This window comes from Bos taurus, chromosome 12 (assembly GCF_002263795.3).
Source record: "Bos taurus isolate L1 Dominette 01449 registration number 42190680 breed Hereford chromosome 12, ARS-UCD2.0, whole genome shotgun sequence".
Taxonomy (NCBI): domain Eukaryota; kingdom Metazoa; phylum Chordata; class Mammalia; order Artiodactyla; family Bovidae; genus Bos; species Bos taurus.
In genome coordinates, this window is record NC_037339.1 from 69,150,419 (window position 1) to 69,169,346 (window position 18,928).

General features: G+C 41.6%; 1 protein-coding gene and 1 non-coding gene across 2 annotated transcripts in view; one reads left to right on the forward strand and one right to left on the reverse strand.

The window, feature by feature from the left end:
- GPR180 (G protein-coupled receptor 180) overlaps nt 1-18,593 on the forward strand; it is a 69,774-nt gene extending 51,181 nt beyond the window's left edge. Inside the window, exon 12 of the transcript XR_003037442.2 lies at nt 641-18,593. The gene's annotated coding sequence lies outside the window, so the exon portion shown is untranslated. The remainder of the gene's footprint in view (nt 1-640) is intronic.
- LOC112449181 (U2 spliceosomal RNA) lies at nt 9,087-9,277 on the reverse strand. Its single transcript, XR_003037666.1, has one exon. It is a non-coding gene; the product is annotated as a U2 spliceosomal RNA (small nuclear RNA).
- Nucleotides 18,594-18,928: the final 335 nt, after the last annotated feature.

The following is an 18,928-nucleotide window of genomic DNA, read 5'->3' on the forward strand; positions in this document are numbered from 1 at the left end:
AGTAGGTTTGCCTAGAAGTAGATTTTTTTTTTAATTTAAAAAAATGTAGATTTTTGAATTCTGAGAAATTTAAAGTTATGGTTGAAAGGCTAAAATGAAATTGCCCCACCCTACCTCAGGGGCCAGATTTTGCACCATTAAACATCTGCATGGGTAAGGGTTTCAGAAATCAGTACACTTCCTGTAGTGTAATCTACTTGGAGCATTGTTCTTTTTTCTTATAGTCTATTTTGGTTAGGAAAGTTAAGATCACAATGACTGCTGCTTTTCCATAAATGGCCAGTTTACTTTTTTTCTAGACATGAACATGACCTTTGATTTTGAATTGTTAACTTTGTTTCCTGTAACATTATGATCATAATTTATTCTTTCTTGAGCACAAGCTGAGAATTAAACAAGGTTCAAGACTGGAGGGTAAACTTGGTTCTTGGATTTATGATCTAACTTAGGCATATATTTCAAAGACAAGCTGTTAAAGTATGTAGTTAACATAAAAAACTCATTACCTGAAGAGGTGACTCAGCTTGTGCTTCAGGTTGGCCCGATGACACTTGATTTCACAAGTTTTGCTGGCAGTTTGGGGGGAAAGGAGTTTTACCATTGTTGTTCGTTTTTCTGTCTTGTTTTGTTTTTACTTTAGGGCTTCTGAGCTAATAGTGTATATGCTTAGAGGCTCTGAAGGCTACTACATGGATTAGACTTGCCTGAGAGTGAATCCAAGACAGAAGATAGTAGAAGCAATGGAGGAAGAGGTTGATGTCCAGCTCCTGCCCATGCCAGAAACCAGTTAAATTCCCCTGCTTCTTCAGTGATAAACCAGTGAGTAACAGGCTTCACCCTTCACCCCCAGTCCTGACTTACAGATGACTTAATCAAGAAGTGTTGATTACCCACCCATGCTAGGTTTAAAGATGCAGCAATGAACATGCTCCATAAATGTTTGCTTATTTTGATTTTTATTTGAATGACCTTGGGATTGGACAGTTACAATTTTAGCCTCTAATGATCTTTAATGTAGATACCTATAAATGAACAGTTGCCAGCTTCCCCAAAAACAGTCAAATATTCATTCAATACGTTACAAATGGGCTTCCCTGGTGGCTCAGATGGTAAAGAATCCGCCTGAAATGCAGGAGACCAGGGTTCAATCTCTGGGTTGGGAAGATCCCCTGGAGGAGGGCATGGCAACCCACTCCAATATTCTTGCCTGGAGAATCCCCATGGACAGAGGAGCCTGGTGGGCTATAGTCCATAGGGTTGCAAAGAGTCAGACACGACTGAAGCAACTTAGCGTGCACGCACACACACTACGAATAGCGAACCAACACATTGATATTCTGGTACAGAATGTAAAGAAGAGACCATCTCTACCGTGGAGTCGTTCACTGGGTCATCTGATAGAAAAGAGAACATTATCACAGGGAAAGCCCTCGAGCTCCTAAAACCAACAGTGTGTACAAGCAAGACATGTAGTTCAGAGACAGGAGAGGCTGGCCTAGGTCCTAAGAAGGTTCTGGACTAAGTGAATGCTCACATCCAGGTTCAGTGGTAAGAGACTGGGAGCAGGTACCAATTTTGTGGAGCCTGAAACTTACCTAATTTGGTAGAGAGGGAGTCCTCTTTAAGAAACACAGGCAAAATTAGGTGTAAGTTCTTAGAAATGACCCATGAGATAGGTCCTGAGGTCTAGGCTTCATCAGATTGATGGTGAATTTGTCTGTGCAGGAGGGGTGTGTGTACATGTGAAAATCGAAGTCCTGCTTCGAGGAAGAGCAAACTGGTTTATCCAAGTATGGTCTAGCAGATAGAAGAATGTCACAGTTGCATTACTGAATGACTGAAAAGGCCACATACCTTTGGGGGGCCTCAAAGTTCAGGACATGAAATTTCAGGGTAATATCATTGGGGCCTAGAGCTCACTTCTGAGAAGGGAAGTTGCATGTTTAGGTAGATCTTTCTTGCCACTGGAATTAGGATGAATTAATTAATAAATAAAAAGGGGCTCTGGGGCTCCCAGAGATGTTTCTGGCAAGAAATTATGATTTTGTAAACCAGGATGAAGACTGCAGAAACTGAAAGGAAGGAAATGAAGCCAAGTCCAAGTGTTATTGAAAAAATAAGTCTAGACATTTGGGAGAAACCCAGACTTAAAATAAGTCCAAGCTTTCAAGGCTAAAGTGCAAGGAGGTTGGCAGTGGGTTATCTTGTTTTTGGCCACGCCATGTGGCATGCAGGGTCTTACCTCTCCCACCAGGGGCTGAACCTGTGCCCCCTGCGTCAGGAGCACGGAGTCTTAGCCATAGGACCACCAGGTAAGTCCCAAAGGATTCATTTTGTGATGTCACTATTTCCTAATGTCATAAGCTTCCTGTGAGTCAAGCCTTAGGGTTTTAGAATTATTTTGCGCTGCTTTTGGTAGATGCGTTTTTAGCAAAGATCTAAAATTCTTCTTCTTCCACGTTCCACCGCTGTGCTCTAAATATTTGTGTGCCCCTCCTGCCAACCCTGACAAATTCATATGTTGAAATCCCAATGCCCCCCCCACCCCCCACCATGTGATGGTATTAGGAAGTGGGGCCTTTGGGGGATGGTCGGCTCTGTCCTCATGAATGGGACTAGTTTCCTCAAAGAGACTCGAGACCTCCCTCCCCTTCCACCCTGTAAGGACACAGCGAGTCTGAGTCAGCAGTCTGAAGAGGGCCTTTGCCAGAACACAACCATGGGGGGTGATGAGTAAATTTCTGCTGTTTCTAAGGCACCAGCCTGAAGTATTTTGTTGTAGCAGCCTGAACAGACTGGAACACCCAGTCATGTAAGAAATCTTGATACTCTCCCCATCTAAGCCGTCCAGGGCGATGCTATAGAGCCTCTTCCACAATCAGTGGATGTGCTGGATTCCATTTCTATCTGGTCTGTAAAAGCAGCAGGACTGGGAACACAGCTGAGGGAAGGGAACCGGCACTCAGGGGAGTAGGGTGTCTCCTTTTCTCAGTGTTTAAGGCTTGAAATGTTCGGCTGGCCTCAACTCGGGGAAAGCAGGCTTCCTGTGTAGGCAGAACCTAGAAGGAAGCCGCGGAGGGTGTCATCTCACCTTCAAACACTGAAGGAAGGAGGACTCTTTGTGCAGAGTCAAGAAAAGGATTGAACACTGGATGGCAACGGTGACCAGACACTTTCTGAGTGGTTACACTTGAGAGACAGGGTTCTTTCATCATATAAAAGTAATTCTGTCCTAAAGGATTGAAATAATCCAGTTTGGGCCAAACCTTCTTGAAAGAAAGGTGCAGGCCATTTCCATGATTTACTCCTCTTCCCTTCAGAAACCCAAATCCAGTATTTTGAGTGCATCACACCCCTGGTCTATTCCTTGATTTCAGCGAGGGGAATTGTAAACACCACAGCTCTCAGGTTATTTGTCAGTTTTGAGAAAATCCTTGAAAAAGAAAGCTGGCTTTATGGTAGGATTTAGTCCCATCAGTTTTTGAGAAATGAGGCTCTGTCTGAGCATAGGAAAGGAGGACTTCAGGGAAAGCTCATCTCAACTCTAAATAGTCTGACTTTGTTTGTTTGTTTTTTTCTTCCAGTTTCTTTGCTATGAGCCTATAAACACACCAAGTGGGCAGTTTTGAAAAGGAGAGTGTTCATAAATCACAGGAACAGGAAACGGACCACTAGGGGGGATTGTTAGGCCATTTTGTGCAAAAAAGAATGACTCGTAACTTTTGAAAATGACTGCAGTTTCTTTCTTTTAAATTGTCTTTAGTCAACTTTAAGCAGGCGCCGCACACCAAAACTGGAATTCAATCTCAGGAAGCAAACTCATATCTCCCCCCATCCCACAACCACCACCCCCGAAAGCGATCGAATGCCTGTGAACATCCCTTTCTTGTTTAATTGCAAAAGGATTAATGCAGGCTTTGAAGAAATAGCTGTCCCCAGTACCTGCTTCCAGAAGCAGCTGTTCCCACAGCATCTCGGCAGGTGCAGCCCAGAAGCTGGCCCTGCCCTTATCATGTGGCAGAAGGTATATTTGCAGAGTCCAATGTGCGTTCAGCTCTGAATTAGTCAACTTTGTTATCTAAATTCTCCTAAACCCAAAGCCTAACAAGAAAATAGCAGAGAATAATTCCGCCACAATGATTACAGAGGGATGGGGATCAGAGAGGTATGGAAGAGGCTGGACTGAAGAAAGCATTTTTCAGACAAAGAGGCAAAATTCTAGATGAGAGAGAGAGAAATGGAGAGAGAAAGAGAGAGAAAGGCAAAAACACACATGTGGGGATTGTTTATAGGAAGTATCATGTTTTTAGAATTACTTTCCCATAGGATAGGATATCTTGCTTGCAGTGTGTTAATAATCATTTTCAAATCGGTAGCTGGAAGTGGCTCTCGGCGGGTGGCAAGTCCCGGGTTTGGTGTCAGTGCAGAGTCTCTGGGAAGATATTTTGGAAGAGAGCGAATTAGGTAAAGGTGCCAGAAGGCGCCAAGGGACACGAAGGGGTACATGCAAAAGACTCACGATTGTTTCAGTCATTAAACACTGATATTTAATTTCAGTTTAGTAATCCAGGGCACTATTATTTGGACTCAAGCAAAAAAAACAGGGGGGGGGGGGTAGGAGAAAAGGAAATTAAATAAGTATAAGAAAAGATTGAGGAGGGGCCAACCTGCTTTGGGCCAAGAAGGGCAATAAAGGAGTCTTTATAAGCGCCGGATGGTGGAATACGCTTTTCTCCCCGCCACCCCACCAAGCAGAATGTCAAATTCTGTCCCCCTTTTTTTCCCCTCTCAAAGCATGCTAAAAGGAAAATTCTTCACAGAATCTTAAAGAACTTTTTTGACACAACAGCTGCAAAATCTATTTTCTAAACAAAGATTTATACATATTTATATGAGCTTAATCCAGATTTTTTTTAATAAATCATCCTCAGAACTGCAGAGGTAAACTATATGTAAATACCTCAAGTAATAGGCTTGTAGTGTAAATCACATCATTTTATCTTCAATTTTGCATTCGTTTTTCTGGCTTAAAGGTGCATCAGAGATATGCATTTTAGCATATTCAGAACACGGGGCGTGAAATTAAATGTTTGACAGAGTGAGAAAAATATACAGACTTTGGAGATGCCTTAAAAATAGTAATTTATGCAGATCTAGAGGAGTGAAATCATTTGCAATGGAGTGACCTCTCTCCAGGAATTTTGTGCTCAGTGTTCTTCCCTAATCTCCCGCTGTATCTTCATTTTTCATTGAACTAGCCAGTTTTCTGCGAAGCCGTCTTGTAGATAAGGGGAGTGCTAAAGAAGAAGAAAGAGGACGCTCGGTGGGTCCGTTTCCATTGCACTTTTACCCAAGGCAATGGGCAGAATTTAACGGATTCCTTCCAACATATGTTTTTGCCAGATAAGTAAACAGTGTGTGTCGGAAATGAAAAAGCATTTGCAATTTAATGACATTACAGCTCTCAGCTTAGGCTGGCGTGCTGCGAGGCGAAAAGCAGAAAAAGAGAGGAGAGTAGAAAGAGAAAAAGAACAAAGTTCATCTTCCCTTTTGTGCATTTTTATCAAGGAAAATATTACTTCTTTCCCCCTCTTGTTCTCTTTTTTCTTTTTCGTCTTTTGGCTTTTTTGTCTCACTCATTTACATTTTTTTTCTTTTCTGCCTTTCTGTCCTCTGTTCACTTCTGCCTTTTTCTCATATTGCCATGGACTCATTTCTTTTTTTCCTCTCCATTGTGTGTCCTTATTCATCTATTTTGACCATTCAGTTTTACCTTCTAAGAAGCTGTTTATCCTACAATGTATCTTTTTTCCTGTGTTGTACTCCTAGCGCTATAGCTCATAGTCAACAGGATTGTCAGAGGGATTATAACGTTTCATTTCAAAGCACTACAAATCTGCTCTCTTGCCTTCAGTCTCTGCCCCTGTTTCCTCTGATACTTGTCATTTTATTTCACATTCATTTCAGTCTTTAGTTTCACCCCCAGACGTCACAGCACCCCAATGTCTAACCACTGATGCTCACTGTCTTTGCACTGTATGTTAGTATCGCAAGGTTCTAGAACCTTCCCCTTGAAATGGCGGAGCCCTTCTCTCACACCCTCGCTCAGGTTCAGAAAGGTGCAGACGGTGAACGTGTGGTCAGAATGGGTCCTCCCAGAGGCTGGTGGCCATGACAAGGCATCCTGCGGTCTATGCTTGTAATGAGCCATCTTCCAATAGAAAATGAGTCCCACCGGGTCCTGCAGCTACGTTTGCTGCTACTTTTCCTTTGTGTGAGGGCAATTACTGAAATATGTGTAGATCTGATTTCTGTGATTATGTAATCAGGTGTGTACGTGTGTGTTCATATGTGTGTTTGAAACCTGACTGTGATAAGCATGTACAGATTGTTTAAGGCAGTACACTGTAAGTCTTTGAATACAGACATATAGAAAGACATGACTAATATTTCACATCTGATTCTACCGTAAATTCCAGCAGTAAAAGTTGAGTGCAGAAAACAATATTTTCTCCCCACTCAGGTCCACAGCACTTTTATTTCTAGGGTTATTTTGACTGCCCCTTTTACAAGGAGGAGTAAAATTTGGCACCTGGTTTCATTTTTGTAACAGACTAACTAAAGGACCAAGCCACCCTATTTAAGAGAAGGAATGTGTCTGAGTCACTGTTGCCCCTTTGAGTTGTCAGTCTGTCAATCTAAGCAATTCCTGAAGAAACAACTTTTAACATGAAGATTAGTATTCAGGGTTGCTTTATATTTTTGCAAAACAAGTTCACATTATTTTAGATACTGTTATCACAGCATTTGAATATTAGTACCCCCAATGTTTAACATAGATTCCATTCCAAGAATACACTTGAAAGTCACCGATTAACCTGCAGGTTGAGCGTAATTGAAAGACTCCGTAATCAAATTGTAAGCTCTATCACAGAAATACTCTACAGACTTTAAAAAGATGCTTAAATAAAATGCTCTTGTCTAAAGACATGTGTATGTTTTTACCATAAAATTACATCTTCAGCATCTTCCAGATCCAGCACTTGGTAAGTAAAAAAGAAAATCTATTTGGACAGAAGGATGTAAAGTAGCTGGAGGTGGTAATTTAATCAACCAAGGATATATTTCAATGTTTTTCTGGTCTTCCAGGCATTAGCACTTTAAATTCATTATGTCGGTTTGACAGATATATGCAGCCTTAAGGATCTAAAAATGAAATCCTAGAAGTATAGCCTGCTAGAGGATATATATTGAACTTAAGAGATTAAAATGGTATAACCATTGCAACAGAATGGAACATATCACGTTTCTCATTTTTCCCCCACTAAGCATGAGTCTTTTGCAGATGTAAAATGCAGTCTTGTCTAATTATAAAACCTGGCTGAAGAGCTGCAGCTTTCTAACTTTTATACTGATGAAGTGGATATTAGAAAGAAAATGTTGGCTTCACATACAGTCTGAAGAAGTCCTCCGTTTGGGATTTCCCATATCAATAATTTATTAAGGAAAAATGACACAGGTAGTTACATGCAGCCCGCTGTTAAAAGGCTCGCTTGCATGCTTTCCCTATTTAAGGCAAATAACAAAAGAGCCAAATTATCAAGCAGGTCTTAACATAACTGGGACGTTAAATCTACTATGTCATTATGCCAATTTAGTAACATTAATGATCTGTAATATTAATTCATCATCCTGGAAAATAGGGAAGGTTTGCCATAATTAACTATATTAAGCCACAATTAAAAAGTCATCCAAGCTGTTGTAAAGATTCGAGTGATGATAAGGGTGTTCGTTATATTGCAAACCTTTCTGACCATGGACATTTTGAACATAAGACTTTGTTACCAACAGCCCCCCAACCCTGCTTCAAATTCAGATGCGTCAAAAGAGCAGCCACCCACGGAGGTGGTGACAGCGACCAGACGCCTTATCAGCCATTTCCATCGCCTTCTGTGGTTTAACACTTTCTTACAGGGAGAATCAGCTTTGAAAGAGGTACAACCTTTTAGCATATCTACTTTAATTCCTCACGGGGGAGCAAAAATGGGCTGTCTAGCGAAATTCACATCTGTGGGACAGACTATCTACTCCCCTGAGATTAGGGTCATCTTTGAAATTCACATTTCAAACTGCACAAAATGAACATTTTGATGTTTTAAAATGAAGATCCTGTAACATCTAAGCCTAAATCTGAGTCGCCTATCACCAGATGTCTACAAGCTCCTAATTCTCCTCCCCACCTATTTGAAGTCTTTATCGTGGATGGGAGTCTTTGAGTCATAGACAATATTGGGTGAAAGATAAATGGGACCAGGAAAGGGGTGAGCTGCCGCCCAGACGATGACTGATGTAACCGTCCAGCCCAAAGGACTTCCTTTATCAGTGACCCCCAACCTTTCTGGCACCAGGGACTGGTTTTGTGGAAGACAGTTTTTTCAGGGACCGGGGATGGGCAGGGGTATGGTTCCAGGATGATTCAAGCACATCACATTTATTGTGCACTTTATTTCTATTATCATTACATCAGTTCCTCCTTCAGATCATCAGGTGTGTGTTAGATCCCGGGGGTTGGGGGCCCCTGATGGGGCAAACCAGCGGATGCTAAAGGACTATTTCCTCCCACACCCCAACTTTTCTTTATACCCACTGTTATTAGCCTTGCCATTAGTGGTCATGAATTCTTCCTCCCTAAAGCAACATTTAGGATGCTGCTATCTGTGTACGAACACCCCCCCCTTCAGTTGCATTTATAATCACTGTCACTGCTGTGGAAAGCTGAGGCAGGAAGGAAGTGTAAATGGTAACTTGCACACATGTGTAACTGAAAGTAATTTAGGACAACCGAAGGAGGAGGCACATCACCAACTTGGTCTGAAGGAAGGACTGGGGTTGGTGTTTGCAGAGATTCATAAAGGACTCCTGTGTATCTCAGTGTGGCTGTTCTTTTTCCAGTGAAGCCTAGAGCCGCATCGGAAATCCAAAAGCCTGCCTGACAGAGGATTGCTCAACGTCTAATCAAGATTTTCAAGGAAAAGAAACTGCACTGAGTCCCCTTACACCATGTGCCTTTCTTTCCTTTTTTTTTTTTTTTTTTTTCAGTTTCTGGAGGTACTGCAATACTAGGTCGATGCATGGAGTGGACAGAGCAAGCTCCTATTCCAACTCCCTGCTCCAAAAATCCATAGAGTACATTTTCCTCAGTTAGAAGACATATCAGATATTAAACAGATAAGAGCAGATACTACACTTGATCTTAGCCAAAAGACCAGGAAGATACACCATGTACCTATCCATCCACATTATGGTGTGTGCTTTTGTGAAGATACACGTATGCTCACCACTCTGATTTCTGCAACTCTGATTTGTGTCATATGCCAGAGAAGTCCTGACAGTGGTATTGATGCTCTATCTCGGTGACAGGGGACAAATCACTTGACAATCTTAGTCTTACTGGTTTGAGTAGTGACATTCCATTCCGGTGTTCTCACTCAGCAGGAACCAGTAACTCGTTCTCAGAAAGAAAAAAAAAATCTCTGCTCCATGCTTGTAAACCAAGAAGCCAGTCTAAACTTCCAGCCAAAGAAGATTCATATCCCTTCATGGAATGCTGGAAGCTTTGTCACTGTTGGCTTAAAAGTGTGGTACTAGATAGGAAAACAGCAGCTACTGCTTCCGATATGAGAGCGCTCCAAAGAACCTGTCTTCCAGTAGACATTGCCAAATGGAAAGCAGGGCTGTCACATTACCTCTCTGAAAATTCCAAGAAATTCACCACACCAAACCTAACTTCACTCCTACTTCTCTGTAGTAATTGCCACCAAGAAGCCTGATTTGTCCTTCCTCGGCAAACGATGTTAAGGGATATAAAGGTGAAAAGACACAGTTTCCTGGACAATTTTACAAAAACCCTAGCCACGATGTTGGAAAGACATTCTTGCCAAGCCTTCATCCATAGATATTCCTGGTTTCCATTCTCTTCTGTGTGTTTTGAAGAAGTGTTCAAAGATTCAAGTGGGAGCCAGATTTGCAGTACTTTTCTGAGGCTCTCAAGACACTTTCTAGTCAATATGGATTGGAATCCTTGTGGAAACCAGTTGAAGTGGTGTCTCAGCTAAGGTTGCCAACAGTGTGTTCATGGTCACAAAAACATGCATGTGTTAACAACTACTCTATAGAATCCTGGTTCCGAAAAGACAAAAGTAAGTCTCTCAACCTCGCCATCAGGCGTTTCTGAATCATCCTGGTGAAGGTGACTGGTGTCCCCAGACATGACCACTCTATAGATCGGCCCTTCCTCTGCACTTACGTGGACAATTCTTAATGTGCCCATGATCCTTTTAGTTCTCGGATATCTAAGCCTGTTAAGCCTGTTGACCTTCTACATAGGTCAACCCACCTGTCACAGGCAAAGCCCTCAGCTCCCATTTCCCCTGTAGGACTGTCCACAGAGTAACTTCCAGTGCTGTTAAGTGGAGAGGAAGCTACTAAGAGACGAGAGGAGCACCTTGCCATGCTGACAAGTAAGAGTTCCTCTAAATTTCTCATTTCCTGTTATCAGTGCCTTGATATTTCCAGGACCCCATCCTTTCACTGTGAGTGGGAGTGAATGTAGCGTTTATTGGCAGGTAAGAGTTGAATCAGTGGAGCATACAGAGTGCAGACAGCATGAATTAGGGACTGAGGGTCTCACCTTGGAGCACTGGAAAGAACTACTTCCTGTCCTGTCTCAGGAATGATGGGTGTATCTCACCAGGTCATTCAGTGTGCAGTGGTGACGGATACATTAGTCTGGGAAGGAATTTAAGGATCATTTGCCCAACCCTCTTGAGGATGCTGGGACTAATAAATGCTACAATCATCGTTCCTTATCCAAGGGGGATTGGTTCCAGCTCACCCTGCCCCCTCCACCCCCACAGATACCAATATCCGTGGATGCCCAAGTCCCTTATAGAAAATGTACAGAGTTTGCTCATAACCTATGCACATCTTCCAATACACTTTAAATCCTCTCTAGATTATTTATAAAACTGAATACAATATAAATACTGTGTAGATAGTTACTGGCAAGTGGCAAATTCAAGTTTTTCTTTTTGCAACTTTTCTGAAATTTTTTCCCCTGAGTATTTTCTATCCATGGTCGGTTGAACTCACAGATATAAGAGCTGCTGTAGTTATCTTCCTAAAGCTACCAGTCGGGGATTTCCTTGGTGGTCCAGTGGACAAGACTCCACACTCCCAATGCAGGGGGCCCAAGGTCCATCCCTGGGCAGAGAACTAGATGCCGTGTGCTGCAACTGTGAGTTCATAGGCCACAACCTAAGATCCCACATGCTGCAATGAGGACAAAGATCCTGGCTGCGGCAACTGAGACCCGGCGCTGCCAAATACAAATGAATAAATATTAAAAATAGCAAAGCTACCGGCTGTCTGAGGAGACTGTGCCCAAAAAGCAGAACTCTGACTTTGCCTGGGTCTCTTTTCACCAGCTGACTAGGCAATCTGTATTTATAAGGAATCATGACTTATCAAAATCAGACCTTACTAGTAGCTTTCTAAATCAATCTTTTTGAAGCTTTTGATAATTTATTTTTGGTCATTGGGTCAGGAAAATGAGTTGCAATCATCTCCTGCCCAGCTCTCTGATCTAACAGCATCTTGTGGTGTGGCACTTGCCTTCCTGTCACTGTCTAAATTAAGAGGCTTTTGCATTCAAACATCCACTGTTCATGAATCAAAATTGAAGCTGAGGAAATCATACCAGCTTATCATGGCTTCCTGTTTTGAAACCCAAAAGTATTTGGATGGTTGTCCAGTACCTCTTAATCCGAGTTGAATTGTGTTCCCCAAAAAGATGCTAAAGTCTAGTCCCCAAAATCTGTGAATGTAGCCTTATTTGGAAATAGGTTCTTTGCAGATAATCAAGATGAGGTCATTAGGGTGGGCTCTATTCCTTTTTTTCTTTGCTTCATATGCAACTATTCCCTATTGTTGTTTAGCCCCCAAGTCGTGTCCAACTCTTTTGTGACTGCATGGACTGTAGCCAGCCAGGCTTCTCTGTCCATGGGATTTTCCAGGCAAGAACACTGGAGTGTCCTTATAAAAGGGGGAACTTTGGGCAGGAAGAGGGTGTGAGGACAGAAGGAGGCTGCCAAGTTAAGACAGAGGATGGGCATGATGCATCTACAAGCCAAGGAAAGCCAGCGATGTCTGGCAAACCACCAGAAGTCAGGGGGTCAAGCCTGGGGCAGATTCTCCCTCACAGCCTCAGAGGAACAAACCTGCCGACAACTTGATCTCAGGCTTCCAGCCTCCAGACTGTGAGACAATATATTTCTATTGTTCGAGTCACCCAGTCTGTAACTCTGTTGCTGCAGCTTTAGGAAGTTAATATATCTCCCAAAAGAAATATGAAATGCAGATTTCTTTTTGTGGGTTACTTCCTATGTGTTTGGTCTTTTCTTTTGCTGAAGGCAGTCTTGAGGTTACTGGCCTTAAATGTATTTGCAGAAAGGCACCCTAGACACCCTTGGTGTGATGTGAAAGTACGGATGTGAGAGTTGGACCATGAAGAAGGCTGAGCGCCAAAAAATTGATGCTTTTGAGTTGTGGCACTCTTAGAGAAGACTCATGAGAGTCCTAGAGATAGCAAGGAAATTAAACCAATCAATGCTAAAGGAAATCAACCATGAATATTCATTGGAAGGACTGCTGCTGATGCTGTAGCTCCAATACTTTGGCCACCTGATTCGAAGACCTGACTCATTGGAAAGCACCCTGATGCTGGGGAAAATTGAAGACAAAAGAAGAAGGGGGTGGCAGAAGATGAGATGGTCAGATAGCTTCACTGACTCAATGGGCATGAATGTGAGCAAACTCCGGGAGATAGTGAAGGACAGGGGAGCCTAGCATGCTGCAGTCCATGGGATGGAAAAGAGTCAGACACTTAGATGCTGAACAACAATCCTTGGTGATCTTAAAAGGAAATGAGATTTGTAACCCTTAGTTTGTAACTATTTAAACTCTATTCTTCAGGGATTCTTTGACTTTCCAGTATTATTTCCTTTTTATTTCTAAATAGGATTCATTAAGTACTCCTAGGATTTGTCACTGTGCTGGGTTTTTAACTTGATAGACCCTCAATGCCTGATTTACTTAATACACTTAATAAGGCTCTATTTGACCTTCCGTGTTAAAGTGCTAGAAAACACTTTGTGTAGCACACAGGAAGCTTATCTAATACTAAGTCAGTGAATTATGGAAGAGGCATACATGCACACGTAGGACAGGCCAGGAGACTTTGTGGCGGCTAGATCTGACATCACTGTGTTTTAATTCTTTGACGAGTAGAGACGGTTTTGTTCTTTGCAGAGTTTTCTGTTATTTTCTAGAATATTTCAGGGTTGAGGCAAAGACTTTGTGATATTATTTAATTATATATGGAGAAAAGCTACCCGCTAAATATTAATAAATTGGGAACATATGATCAACTTTTTGACATTCATACATGCTTTTAGGGGAGTGAGGGAAAGATAGCAGTGGAGGTTGTATAGTGATGTAATTTCTAACACCAGGTAGAAAATTGTAAAACAGAAGCTAGCGTGTTTACTTGACTCAGAGATCTAAGAAGACCAAATTACATCTGCTACTCAGAGAGGTTTATGGAAGACTACCTAAAGGGACTGAAATTGACAGCATTTAACAGGCAAGAGTTGAATCACGTGCCTCCACAGGATACCTCGCTGGCCAGTGCAGTAGGTTTCCCCCGGAGAGGATCTTTCAGGACCCCCTGCATGTGCCATGACAGGCCCGGCCGATTCAGGCTGAAATAACCAAGAGGAAAGCAGAGATTGAACATACACAGGCTTTATCCGCCAAAGCCTTATTTAAGCTTGTCTTTCAGAAAAAATAAGCAAATCTTTCTGGAATTAACAGCTCATATATTTCCTGAGAATCTTTCTTGGGTTTTTTTTTTTTTAATAGTAATTGAAAAATGATATTACATTGAAATTTAGCCTCTGGTTAGTGTACTGCAAAAACTTTGCTTTAGGCAAGATAGAAGGCATGAAATATGATACCTACAGGTCATGCAGGGGCCTGGGGCTCTTGGCTCTCCTATCTCAACTCATCCACTGCCCTTCCATTGCCTCCTGTCAGCCACCTGACCCCGTCCTCCTGAGAGGTGACAGCCTGGCCCGTCTCAAGGCCTTCCCACACGCTTTGGGCTCAGGCCCCACCTGGGATTGCCAGATAAGAGACCCAGTCAAATTCAGATTTCAGAGAAACAACAAATACTTTCTTTGTGGAAATGTGTTCCACGTATTGCGAACTTCTACTACAAAAATTACTTGTTTATTGAAAGCCTAACCCACTTCACTCATCACCTGGCTGCCTCAGGTTCATCCTTCAGGTGATTTAAATGTCACTCTCTCAAAGATACCCACTCCAGGCACCAGATAAAGTAGGTTATTCTATTATTCTCCTCCAGACAACAGAATTAGCCCTCACCTCATCTACATTCCTTCGTAACTAGATTCTTATTTTTGTGTTTATTTGATTCAAGTCTGTCTTCGCCATGAAGGCAGGGATTTATGCCTCTTGTCTGCTGAAATAATGTCCAGTGCCTGGCCCTTATTAGACAATAAATATTGAATCATTGAATGGATGAGTGGATAAATGAATGGGGAAGGGAAAGTTAAACTGAGACAATGCCCTTGTCTTGCCTTCCTTCTAATCTGTTTAATAGCATAGCTAATGGTTTAAACAGGTTTGCAGAAAAAAATGAGATTCTTCAAGAAGTAAATGTAATTTTCACAGGGTATGTTGAAAGTAGTGTTGAAGCAGATCATGTCGTGTGTAATTACATGTTAGAAAGTAGATGTTCAAAGTATTATATATGAACCAGGGCTTCATCTCATTCATATAATTTTGCTAATAGATCTGCTGTTTGTTCTAAGATAGAATTCTGAATAGAAAGGGTATTAGCTCCAATTCAGTTGTTAAAATGGTCAAATTGAAACCATCACCATTTCTATCCATTCATTGGAGAGTGAGCTGCAAATAGCTCGTTCAGTTGGACTTGTAAACCCATCTAGTAAGTGGCAAAATGTGTCTTATACAAGACTTTTTGAAAAAGAAAATAGTCATAATGTTTCATGGAAAATGTCAGCTTCTCCTCAGCTACAAGAACTAAGTAACCAAAATGGCTCATGCTTTTAGAGGAAATAGCTTCAAAATCACGTACACAGAAAAACAGCAAAGATTTTTCTCCTACTGCCGATAGCTCTAGCAAGATGCAGATTTTCTAATTAAGAGTCCAAGATCAAGTTCTGACTGTTTTGTGGGGTTTTTTCCTTCTTAATGACTCGTTACTAAATATTGGATTGCGGTTGTTGCTTGAAGAACAGTTTCAGAACTGACAGGTTAGGGTTGGATCAACTCAGAGGAAATGAAGAGAATGGTTGGACCAACAGTTTTGATGGAATATTGGCATGAGTTTAATTTACTGGAGGATGGTTCAATTTCACTTCTTCTTAGCTTTGTAGTCATGTGACTAGGACTGTAAATTGGATATCATTCAACAGTTGCCATTTACATATTCCCCCCTTTTTAAATAATACCACAACCAGCTGTCAGTTAAATAAAAATCTCTTATTTTAATCCATTTTTACAGGATAATGACTTCATCACTGACTCTACCTATTTTATAGTTTTTTGATAATATCACAAACTTATACAGTAAAAGATAGAAATGCATGTATCTAAAATTTCCAAACATATTTGCTTTACCTTTTTTAAAGCTGTCAACCTCTATTCAGTGTAATTCTTGAAGGAAATAGGAGTAAGGAAAAATTATGAACATATGTCACAAATAATTGCTGAATATTTTTATATAGTGTTATATATATACATATATATATACATACAACACACATATATACAAAAGATAGCACTTATACTTGGCATACAACATATATGGTATATGGCACATAAGGTATACCAAAAAGTACTAATAAGATTGGATTATGAACTGATTCACTTTGCTGTACAGCATAAACTAACATAACATTGTAAATCAACTATATACCAATAAAAATTAATTTTAAAAAAGGAAAAAGTTAGATTATGTTTAAGCCACAATCTGTGATCCGTCTAGTTAAAATACGCAGAATCCCAAACATGTATTTTTATTTTCTATTCAGTTCATTTCAGTTGCTCAGCCATGTCCAACTCTTTGCAACCCCATGGACTGCAGCATGCCAGGCCTCCCTTGTCCATCGCCAACTCCCGGAGTTTACTCAAACTCATCGCCATGGAGTTGGTGATGCCATCCAACCATCTCATCCTCTGTCGTCCCCTTCTCCTCCTGCCTTCAATCTTTCCCAGCATCAGGGTCTTTTCCAATGAGTCAGCTCTCCACATCAGGTGGCCAAAGTATTGGAGTTTCAGCTTCAGCATCAGTCCTTCCAATGAATATTCAGGACTGATTTTCTTTAGGGTTTTCTATTATTATGCTTTAAATAGGGCAGAATTGCATTTTTTCCAAATATTCATCCAAAATGCATTGACATTGATATGGTGGTTCTGTGTGTCTTAATTGACTTGAACAAGCTGGTCCAAAATTCCAAAATGAACTTGAAAAAATTGCACCCACTTGTGGGAGAAGGCGATGGCACCCCACTCCAGTACTCTTGCCTGGAAAATCCCATGGACGGAGGAGCCTGGTAGGCTGCAGTCCATGGGGTCACGAAGAGTCAGACACAACTGAGCGACTTTACTTTCACTTTTCACTTTCATGCATTGGAGAAGGAAACGGCAACCCACTCCAGTGTTCTTGCCTGGAGAATCCCAGGGATGGGGGAGTCTGATGGGCTGCCGTCTATGGGGTCACACAGAGTTGGACACGACTGAAGCGACTTAGCAGCAGCAGCAGCAGCAGCAGCAGCTTAGCCGAAGCTGTCGAGTTTGCTTATGTGTAATGCTTTGTTTCAATATTGTGGAAACAATTGTGGAATCTCCAGGGCCTTTTACTAAATCACAAGGTGGCTCAGTGATAAAGAATCCGCCTGCCAAGCATGAGACACAGGTTTGATCCCTGGGTGGGGAAGATCCCCTAGAGAAGGGAATGGCTACCCACTCCAGTATTCTTGCCTGGAGAATCCCATGGACAGAGGAGCCTGGTGGGCTACAGTCCATGGGGTCGCAAAAGAATCAGACATCACAATGAGCAAGCAACAGCAAAGTGGTCTGTAGACAGAAAAAATTAAATCACACATAGAGGCAGAAAGCCTTCAGGACTACACGATATTTTTCACATTTTTAAAACCAGACAGTTCAACTGTTTAGAAAATGACCTCAAAGCAAATCATCATACTTTTAGGGCTGTGATGGAAGGCGTTACCCTCTCTGCCACCCTGAACACACTGACGGTGGCCTGGTATCACAGGAACATTGATAAGGTCAGCCTGGCATTTCTGGGTTCCCGTCTTTGTCACCACAGTAAGCGGCTTTGGGCTCAGGATTCCACGCGTCTTTTCTCTCCAAGTTGCAGGAGATAAATGGAAGTCTTCTTTCAGCATTGTGGCAACCTGAAGGACATGTTCTTTGAGCTTTGCTTTGTAACTTTTAACATCCATTTACTTTTTAGTTAGTAAGTCCAAGGACCAAATTAGGTGAAGTACTTGGTAGTGCTTGTTCAAGGAAGTTGAGGACCATTGACATAAGTGTTTTCTGAAAAATCAATAGTTGAGATGTGTCTCCACATAAGATGTAAGCAACTCAGAGGAGGGGAGTGTGTGTGTCTTTGTGATTGAGATGAAGTTTCTATGTATGCCATCTATGTTCAGCAGACAAGTACTTTCACACAGAGAAAACTCTTTAACCTCATGACGAGGACACATTTTTCTTTGCAAATTAGCAAATAGATTTAATGTGAAAAGTGTTACTGTTTTTGCTGAAATGACACAGCTGCTTGCAAAATGAATAGATGCTGACTTTTAAAAATCTTTTTTAGTGATTAACAATACATTCATATGGTTTGAAAACAAATAACATAGTATATAATGAAAGGCCTCCTTTCTGTCCCCGTGCACCCTATTCTCACCCACTCATCCATGCCTGTTGTGTTTTTCTTCCTGAGTTTTGAAAGTGTTCCTTATATTTGAAAAATATATCAGGACTTTTGAAAATATGTTAGTCTCTCAGTCGTATCTGACTGTTTGCGACCCCATAGACTGTAGCCCATCAGGCTCCTCTGTCCACGGGATTTTCCAGACAAGAATACTGAAGTGGGTTGCCATCCACTCCTCCAGGGGATCTTCCCCGCCCAGGGGATCGAACCCTGGTCTCCTGCATTGCAGGCTTTGAAAATACGTGAAATCTTAAATTGTGATAAAAAGTATTGGTTGGATTTTTAAATTTCCTGACTTGGTATTTTGACTTCTAAGTTATAATTCTTTGTTAAAATATTTAAAATTATGTACCTGTGTGAACTTAAAGTAATCTTTTTCAAAGGGAAGTGAAATGAATCCAGTTGGGCTTGTTTTATTTGGAAAGTATTGAAGTGGGATTTCCACTAGGTGGCACTCATGTGCCTGGAGGTCAGGGAGCAGTCACCCTCCCCCCCCCCCCCCCCCCCATCTTCAGACACAGTCTGCTAATTAGCACAGTTACTATGGAGACTTCCAAGGTCACACAGAGGGAAAGCCCTCCTTATTTTTTTCCCTCTAAAGAATGAGTGTCCTGCTCATATTTCTGCTCTATGCGCTATGGATGACCTTCCAAGTGGAGTGAAATTGTTGTGGTCTTCTGTTCACACTGGGAGGTTATATTATATGAAGTTTGTACACAGATTAGACAGGATCATGACAACTGTTACTTTGATCTGGGAAAAAACCCTGGGTGAGTTGAATTTTTTTATAGAGAAATTCCC